Source organism: Balaenoptera borealis (assembly GCF_965194805.1).
Source record: "Balaenoptera borealis genome assembly, chromosome: 19".
Taxonomy (NCBI): domain Eukaryota; kingdom Metazoa; phylum Chordata; class Mammalia; order Artiodactyla; family Balaenopteridae; genus Balaenoptera; species Balaenoptera borealis.
In genome coordinates this window covers 28,906,829-28,916,761 of record NC_138878.1, presented here as the reverse complement: position 1 = coordinate 28,916,761, position 9,933 = coordinate 28,906,829, and positions in this window count along the sequence as shown.

The window sequence follows — 9,933 nt, the reverse complement described above, 5'->3', positions numbered from 1 at the left end:
GCACTGGCCCTAAACCCTGCCCAACGATTTTAAAAAGAAAATTGTAGGCCTCCTTGTGTTCTCGGGAATATGCAAATGGCGCGGCGCGGGCCTCCCGGGTCTGATTGCCGAGGCTCCGGGCTGGGAGCCGAATGCCCGCAGGGGCTGCCTGGGAACGGGAACCGCGTACCGGGGAGCCCGCGGCGTTTCTCCCCAACGAGGGGCTGCGCGAGACGCCTCCCGGCTGCGCAGCGAAACCGCCAGAGGCTGGAAGGCTGGTGCCCACATCACTGCCCCCTGTCCGCATCCCTCCTGCCCTTGGCCTCTGCAGGGTCGAGGGTTTTCTTTGCGTGCTTCGTCCTAAATACAAGCCCCAGATTAAGTTTAGGGTTTTCTCCTTTGCAGAGCTGGGTTTCGGTGGCCAGTGGTTTTTCTGTTGTCTAGACACTTCTCAGTTTGGGGGCGGCCTGCTGGGCGGATCGAGGTATGTGCAGCTAGGAAATGTCTCCCGCGTTTAATCCCAGAAGTAGATGCGTGTCTGTACTGTCCCAAGTCCCTCCTCGAGCCTACGAGCCTCAGGCTGGCCGCATCTTGGGCCGTGTCGAAGGCGATGCTCCTTGCAAGGGGCGCTGGGGGAAACCTTCCGGCGTGTGTCAGGGGTTTGTTCGCAGACTTGGACTGGGGCGCAGAAGTTATGCGAAGCAGCGCCTAATACACCTCGGTGCTGGGGTAGCGCGGGCATTTGTCACCTGCGCTTGGCTGCACTGGTTGCAGCCCCCAAGCAGAGCCTAGCTTGGCACTAAGAGGACTAGGAGTCGCTGAACCCCAGGCAACAGAGGCCACGGTACCACTGAGTGGGGTCCCTGCAGTCAGCCCCACGAGGCAGCGCCAAACCGGGGACCGGCTGGGTTTCTTCCCTTACCCCCCTGTGCAGGGCCGAATCAGCTTCTGGGATTTGGGGTGAGGAGCCAACAGCCCAGTCAATCCCCGAGGGCGCATACTCGGGCATTGAGGTGAGGCTGCAGAAGGGGCCCTTTCTCCTTCCCGCTCTTCGGAACGGGGTGCCAGGGCCCGAACTGCTGTTCCCCGGCCTGGGTGAGGGGCCTTCATCGAGGCCTCCTGGTTTGCAAACCCCTGAGGGCCTCTCATTCCCTGAGATGTGCACAGACAGCTCTTGGAGCCTGGAAGTTTGGGGGCTGGGCTGGGGTGGTCGTGCGAGCGGTTTCAGAACTGGCCGTTCCTACCAGCCCACCTGTCCCGCCTAACAAGCTGCCAGCTGGGGCGGAGGCACAGAACAGCGCCCTGCAAAGCGCCCAAAGTGAAAGGAATGTGATTGCGCTCCCAAGAGGGAGCCGGAGGCGGATGCAGTTTAGGAAGGGCGCCGCCTACTGGTCCCCGGGCACCACGCGGCTCGCAGAGAGGAGGAGTTAGGCGACACCCAGCTATGCCCTCCACCCAGAGCGGGGCCTTAGCTCTGGACCCCAAGAGGGTCAAACGTAAATTGCTCCGCCATCCCACTCGCTTCGGCCTGGGACCCAGGACCCAGTTAACATTGGGGATTCGGAAAGCACAGCCTTCAACTGGAAGAGTATTAACCCTACAGATTCCTGCCATGGCTTGGGCACAGCCTTTAAAACCTGGCGGCAGGCAGTTGAGAAATATGCGGGCTGCTGGAGCAGCCTGCGGGGAGGGGGTGGCCGCAGCGGTGCGCAGCCCAGGCAATGCCGGTACTCCCGCCCCGCTTCAGGTGCAGGTATTCCGTTTCTGCTGGCCTTTCCACTCCCGGCCTCTGGGCCCCGCACAGTTTTAATTTGCGGTTTGGCATGTCGGGGGTCTACGACGCAGCCGCGCCCCCAGAGATCGTTTCTATCTTTTGGCCTGTAGGTTGGACATCTTTAGGAAAAGGAAAAACAAAACAAAACTACCCTCGAATTCTTCAAACCCTATTTCGAAAGCACCTTTAATGAGCTCGGCGTGGCAAAGGAGGAGGCGCTCACCTGGACGTCCCCCTCTACCCATCCAGAAGCGCTAACGGGAAGTCTCAGCTGGTTTCCCCCGGTGCAAGGATGTTGGGGACAGCGGGGGGCGCGCCCTCTACCTGACTTTCGCCTTCTTTGCCACTCGGTCCCCGAATAGGAGGAAAATCGGCCCGACCGGAATCTTGCCTCCTGCTCTCCCCCCCAAAGTGGCCAAAGCTGTGGGACTGTTCCTACACCCACCCCACGGGTCTCCCTTTTGGACCAGGCCAGAGCTAATCTCCTTTTCGTTTTCGCGCTAAATGCGACTTGGGTCCCAGGCACGAGGTGGGACCCAGGTTGTGGCCTAACACGATCGCCTCGGGGACCGGGCTGCAGCTCTGGCTGCACACCCAGCGCTGGCCGGGCCCTCCGGGCCGTTGGGGATCTCCGGCCTCCCGTCGGCCGCAGGCCCCAACCCTGGGTCCCCAAGGCCGCCCTCCCGGCCGCGCTCGTTTCCGGCGCCCGGACGAGCCTGGCGCTCCCAGACGCCACTTTTCTCCGTGAAATCTGCTTTTATTTGCTCCGAGCAAACCCCGGGCTCTCAGAGCTCTCGCCTGATGGATGCAAATGTAAATGTGCACTTATTTAATTGGATCAGGCCCCAAGATAAAAGAGATAAACGGCTCCCCGTTTGCTAACTTATTTTCCGAGGCATGCAGCGCCGCGTGGAGGGGAAGCTAATGAAGGAGAGGCGCGTCGCTGGGCGCTCGAGCGCTGGTCGGTCGGCTCGGTTTGGGCGGCGGCTCCTCGTCCATCTCCTCGGCATGCGCCCTGCCCGCCGGGTAGGATCCCCTTGGGACCTTCTGTGCAAAGGGACGGGAAAGTGAGAAGGCGCGGCTTCGGCTTCGCGCTTGCAAATACCCAACCTCTCGCCACAGTGTTCTGCGGTTTTTACCCAACTCTCCATACTGGAGTCCTACTGGCCGGGCCCATTCGATAGAAAATCCTTTCTTGCTCCCCTCCCCAGGCGTCGTCTTTCACCCCAGGCGGGGGTTTCAGAAAGAAAGACTGGAGGGACGTGGAAAAGGCCAGGGGCGTCCCCCACCTCCACCCCAACCCCCGGCTACCAGGGTCCCGTGGAGTCGCCCTTTAGATGGAAGGACCACCCTTCTCTGTTCCCAGATGGCCCTCTTTTGGATCCTGGGATTTCTTTCAGGATTGGCGTGGATAACCCCCCCTCCGCCCATGTATGCCCGCAATGCACACAACCCTTCAATAGTTTCAAAGGGTCGCAGAACCCGGACATCCAGACTGTAGGAGAAAGGGCTGCCTGGCTCCCAGCTCCAATGGGCGGGAGTTCAGAACTTCAGCACCAGTGCGTCGGTCTCCGCCATCCTCGACAAATTCGTTCCCCAAGTTTGGGCCTCGGTTTTTCCGGCAAAGTTTTTCTTCCGTTTAGAAGGGTGGAGGAGGAGGTCTGGGTGGGTGAAGGCAAGAGGCCGGCCGAGACAGACTGCGGAGGATGGGTGCAAAGGAGCCTGGGAAAGGGGGCACCCTTGGCAGAGACCCTTGCCGGGTAGCCCCCAGAGGCTAGGCTGGGCAGGGCTGGGACTGGTGAGGCCCGGCTGGTCAGGGCGGCCCGGCCGCGTCCCATCCCCAACGCGCTGATGGATTGGCTTGTCAGGAGAGCTCTGTGCGCGGAGCCCATCAGAAAGCACTTACCTCGCTAAACTGAAATTACTGTCTTTTCAGGGGCTAATTTGTGTAACTCCCATGGAGGGGCTTGGAGGGGGTTTGATGAGGCATAAAATGATGATTAATGAATTTATTGGCCGCTGCTCATCAAACAACGGCTGGAGAGCTCCGGTCCACACGGGGCGGCCTGGCAGCGGCGCTCAGCACAGCTGGGGTTCGGCCTCCGGGGGTTCAGCGCCTGCAACGGTTTTCTCTTGCACCCAGCCCTGGCCCTGGGGGCTTTCCTTGACCTTAGCTGCTTTCTGCTGACCAGCCTCGGATTTGGGGCGGGGGCTCCAGCCATGCCTCCATCGCCCCCTGCGGGCCAGCGGCTCAGGCGGGGGTGGAGGTGGGAGGAGGCCAGGACTCCAGTGGCTGCAGGCCCAGAGGCGGACAGCACCTCTCCAGCGTCCTAGAAGCCAGGACTTGAGTGTGACCAGGGCACCCCAGGCAGTGTGAAGATGGAGATGTAGGCTGTTGTCCAGAGGCGTTACAGTGTACTGGTTGGGTCCTTGGGCCTTGGTGGCTCAATCCTACCTCCCTCTGCAATTTACTAAGCTGTGGGTCCTTGGGCAGATCAGATAACCTCTCTGAACTTCAATGGCTTCCTCTGTAGAATGGGCCTGTACCACCCCTGTTTTGTGAGGTTTCTAGTGGGTGGCAGATAGTCATCCTTCAATACAGTTATTAGGGTCATGCTCTCTTAGCACTTCACTTCACTGGAGATGCTAGCCAAGGCCTGGGGGGGAGGGGAGAGGGTGGGAGACTGAGGCTTTGGGTTCTGACTTGGGGAGAATCCTGCCAGAATGGCTGCTGTTCTTTAGCACTCTTCCCCTTCCCTACCTCCTCTGGCTATACATCACTCTCTGGGGCTTGATTGGAGGGGGACACTGGGGAGCCTGGGAAGGCAGCTCTGATCACAGCCGAGCTTTGGGGAGCTGACCGGACCTGCCTTGGGATCCCCTATGGGGGCAGAATTGAAGTTCAAGTTAGTTCACAGGACAGTTCAGACCTCCTCTCATTTATATATAACCCACCCTTTTTCTGCAGGCTCCTGTCCTTTGGAATGTGTCCCCAAGTCCTTTTAGCCACTTCCTCTAGTCTCAATCAAAAACCTGCAGCCCACAAACTTATAAACTCAGCTTGGAGTCTTTACTTCCCCTGCCTACCTTGTACCCCGCACACTGCCCCACCCAGATCTCCCAACAATTGGCTCTACCTTTGCCTCCCTGGGACATCCTGCCCTGCTGAAGCAGAGCACAGGGAAGCCCTTGGCATTGACCTCTCCAGTAAGAGGCGTGGTTGGCCTCCATGTTAGTGCAGCTCCACTTAAACTATTTTTTCCCTTCCTGCAACATACATAATTGAGCATCTATAATATGCCAGGTTCATTGTTCTAGGTGCTGATGATGCAGCAATGAACAGAGCAAAGTCCCTGCCCTCCTGGAGCTTACATTTTAGAGGGGTGGGCAGAAAGTAAACAAATAAGTGTGATAATGGCTTATCACAATCTCCAGGTGATGAGTGTTAGGAAAAAAATTAAGTAGGGTAAGGACATGGACGGGAGTGTGATCTTGGAGTGAGGGCAGTCTGGGAAGCATCCCCTGGGAGGGGGCATTTGAGCAGAGATCTGGAAGAAGTTAGGGAATAGGCCAGGCAGGTATCCCAGGGGAGAGAGTTCTGGGCAGAAGGCATAGCAGGTGCAAAGATCCTGAGGTGGGAGCAGGTTTGAGCAACACCAAGAAGACTTCTATGGGAGGGGATTAGACCAAGGCAAAGCCAGGTTCAGGTTATATGGGGCCTCGTAGGTCCTGGTGAGATCTTTGGATTTTATGATGTGACAGAGAGAGAGGGAGAGAGAGAGGGAGAGGAAGGGAGGGAGGGTTTTGAAGGGAGAGACAGGATCAAATTTATGTTTTAAAGGCATCCCCCTATATGAGGAGCTGAGACTCTGGGAGGACAAGAGTAGAGGCAGGGACCAATTAAGAGGCTGATGGAGAATTTAGGGGGAGGTAATGGAATGCGGTCTTGGTCCAGCATGGTAGCCGGGGAAGTGGGGAGAAGCAATCAGGTCTGGGCCATATTCTGAAGGTAGTGTCAACAGGCTTTGCTGATGGATTAGATGTTGGGAATAAGAGGAGTGGAGTTCTAGATGCCTCCAAGAATTTGAGCCTGAAAACCCAGAGGCATGGGGTTGCCATTTGCTGAGATGTCCAGCGGTAAGGGAGGAGCAGGGAGTTTTTTTAATTTTTCTGGAGAAGGGGGAAGTAAGATACTCATTGACCTGATCCCCAAGCCCTTTGGCCCAAAGGAGTTGCTCTCGTAGACACGCTGGTCATCCAGTGTCCAGGCCAAACCCTGAAGTGAACAGATCCTGCTGCCTGAGACCAGAGATCTCAGACCTTTGTAACCCCATCTCCCCTTTTATTTCTGCCTTTTTTTCCTTTCCCTTTTTCTTTTTTTTTTTTTATCAGTGGAGAAACTGAGGTTCAGGAAGTGAAAATGACTTGCCCAAGCTCACACAGTGAGTTTATAGGCAGCACCGAATCGGAAACCCGGGTCTCCTAACTCCTAGGCTGTGTTCTCCCTCTGTCTCAGCCAAGCTAAGATCTCCCGGATATCTGTATTTTAACGGAGAACTCCTGGAAACAAAATGCCTTAACAGAGAGGAATGAATTTAGAATGGTGGCGTCTCAGACACTGTGACAGGCTGTCAAGGGAGATATTTTTAGGCAGGGCCGGGAAATATCTTAGCCCTCCTCCAAAGCTGCTGGAGGACAGACTGCCTCCTCAGCACTCTGTGTGTGAAGTACAGATGAGGGAAAAGCTAGGAGTATGTCATCTCTCCCAGATACTCAACAGCAAGGAAGTGCTAGGACTTCTGCCCCTGCCAAGGAGTGTTTACTTCCCTAAATAATTGCCATCTGAGAAGATTTGCTCCTTTCTCCTGTTGGAAGTGACTGCCTGCCTGCCCACAATGATCTCACATAATGCAGCAAAAACGAATGTTCCTTTGCCCATCATTTTACAGAGCAGCTCCTAGCAAACACATTTGAATTGGGGACAAGGACTCCAATCATAGGTCTTTCATGCATTTATTTTGTATTTCTTTTTTTTTGTTTTTTTCAGTGCCTCACCTTGACTGTTTTTGCTTTTTTTTCCCAACCTCAATCCTTTTCTTGACTCCTTGTGTCATATACACGTTCGTCAGCTTGGGGATTTTTTCTGTAAAAACTATCAGTGGCTTTGTCCCCAAGGGAACCCACAGGCCCTTAGGAATAGCATCTCAATGTCTTTCAAGCAGAGTGAGACATCTGTTAGCCCTAGATTCCAAATACCCTCACAGTTCCAGAACATCCCAGACACCTTCCCAGCTAACACAGTTTGACATCAGACTTACCACACAGTTGTCATTGCTGAGACTTTTTTTTTTTAAGATCCAGACCACAAGGTTTTTTGTTTGTTTGTTGGTTGGTTGGTTGGTTGGTTGATTTCATTTGCTTTCTATTTCTATTCAGCATCTAAATCCAAACCCTGTGGTAATAGGTGGCTCTTTTTCTAAATACTCATACATGCCAAGATGTTCATGGGTAGTTGAGGACTGATTTTCCTGGATCACATAAAAGAGTGGATGAGTGGTGACTTGGAGAAAAGGGCTCTTTGGGAATAAACACCACCTCTTTGCGCATACGAACAACGTGGTAGAAAAATCGTTGGCCTGGTTTACTTTGGTTGGTGGAGGTTTTTTTTCCCCCTCTCTCCAGACATTTTTTTCTTTCTTACTTTCTTTTTTCTTTTTAATTTTTTTCTTTTAATCTGGTAAGTGCCTGACAGGTCCTAGAAAATGTCTGAGAAGGCTCCGTAGGGCTCGAAATTGCAAGGAAAGAGTCCTTACTTTGCTCCGTGTTCCCCGAAACTTACTCATTTGAGCCCCGCCCTCCCAATCCTTGTCATGGCCTACGATTATTGAAACTACTATTTACAGAATAATTTCCTTTGCATTTTGTCACCATTTACTTATATTGAAAGGAATGTTTATACCACTACAGTCACTGAAAAACTAGTATCGCTCGCCATCAATGGAAGACAATTATTAAGAAGCCAGTTAATTAAGTGAAGTTCTTGGCTTTGAAGGCAACTGGCGTCTCTCAGGGCCTCTGGTTGTTCTAGAGGTGACTGCAACCCCATTCCTTCTGCTTCGCCCATGATGATGTGGGTCACATGAGCATCTTTTCACCCACACCTAAAGTCATCCTGTGTCCCCCCCAGAGATGTGCTTGCCACACTTTAAAAAATAGTAACTGCTCATTTTACAGATATGGAAATTGAGGCCCTGAGAGGTAAAGCAGTTTGCTCCAGATCACACAGCTTGTCGGTGACAGAGCAGCCAGGGATGGCTGCCCCTTGTCCCCCCCCCCCCCCCCGCTACCCCTACGCCCTTTTCTTAATGAATTCCTTGCACTGTAATCCTCATCTCTGGGTGAGCTTCTGGGGAGGCAGGACCGAGATGGGAGAATCCTTACAAACCTTGTAAACTTTTGTTCCTTCCATTCCACTGGTTCTGCAAGGCCTGAATCTCTTTTTTCCTATCTGTGGGTCATTCTTCGGGGGTAAGAGGCTAAGACCCACAACCCAATATGCTCTTTGACGCCACAAAGGACTCTGGTCCTTCTCCATTTCTTCTGCAGGGGAAGAAGAGAGGGTTGGAGCCTCCAGCTCGGAGCAAAATTTGGAGAAGGGGTGGGTGGGCTTGAGGAGGTGGATGCGTCTCCCTTTGAGAGGTTCCTGTCCCATCAGTGCCCCTTTTTCCAGATACTTACAAGTGGGAGGTTCCCATCCGTCTCCCCTGCTTTCTGAAGCTGGCCACAGAGACACATGGGAACTTTGTTTAGTGCTAACAAGTAGGGTGTTGTTAGGTTCCCGGCTGTAATATCAGTCAAAGTTAACACCCCTGTACACACACACACACACACACCCCTTGCTCCTTTCTCCTCTCTTTTCTCTTCTCCCTGGGTGGGGACGTCCACATAGCTTGTTTATTGGGTAGGACCTCCCTCACCTGCCCTGGAAGGCCTGCCATACCCCTCAGTGGTGCTGCAGCACACCTGGCCTACATCCAGCCCGCACTCTCACCTCGTCTCCAGGCTACCTATCCACTACCTGAAGTCTATCTCCAGCCGGAAGGACCACAAGCAACTCAAATTCAAAATGTCCCAAACTAGGTTTATCCCTAGGTATTTTATTCTTTTCGACATGATGGTAAATGGGACTGTTTCCTTCATTTCTATGTGGTATATATATATACAGTGGAATACTACTCAGCCATAAAAAAAATGAAATTTTGCCATTTGTGACAACATGAATGGGCTTGGGGGGTATTATGCTAAGTGAAATAAGTCAGACAGAGAAAGACAAATACTGTATGATACCACTTATATGTGGAATCTAAAAAATACAACAAAGTAGTGAATATAACAAAAAAGAAGCAGACTCACAGATATAGAGAACAAACTGGTGGTTACCAGTGGGGAGCAGATAGGTGGAAGGGCAAAATAGGGGTAGGGGATTAAGAGGTACAAACTATTAGGTATAAAATAAGCTACAAGGATATATTGTACAACACAGGGAATATAGCCAATATTTTATAATAACTATAAATGGAGAATAACCTCTAAAAATTGTGAGTCACTATATTGTACACCTGTAACTTATATAATATTGTGTATCAACTATACTTCAATAGAAACTAAAAATAATAAAAAGAAATATATATAAAAAAGAATAAAGCCAGATAAAATGACAGATGAAAAAAACATGTCCCAAACTAAAGTCATCTCCTTCCCATTCCTAGCCTCAGCCCAACCCCAGATTGGCTTCTCTTGCCTTCCTTCATCCAGTGACCCAGTGGAAGGACTTCAGAAACATGCCAACAGTTTCCTTTCCCCAATGCTTCATATGCATCCACTCCCCAAGTCCCATAGATCCTTCTGAGGGATCTTGTTCAACCGTCTCCCCTGCCTACTGCACTAGTCTGAACTTCATCATCTGTCATACTGACCATCACATACCTCCTGAAGGTCTCCCTGCCCCAGCCAACTTTGTATACCAAAGTAGAGCCCAAAGCCTGGAGTGTCCTGGGTATTCAATACGTGTTGATGGAAATGAAAACAAAGAAATGGATTCCAAGCCAGTGTACTTGGATTTTTCCCATAGAAATGAATTTTGAAACAGCTCTGGGGTCAGACAGATGTGAATTCAAATC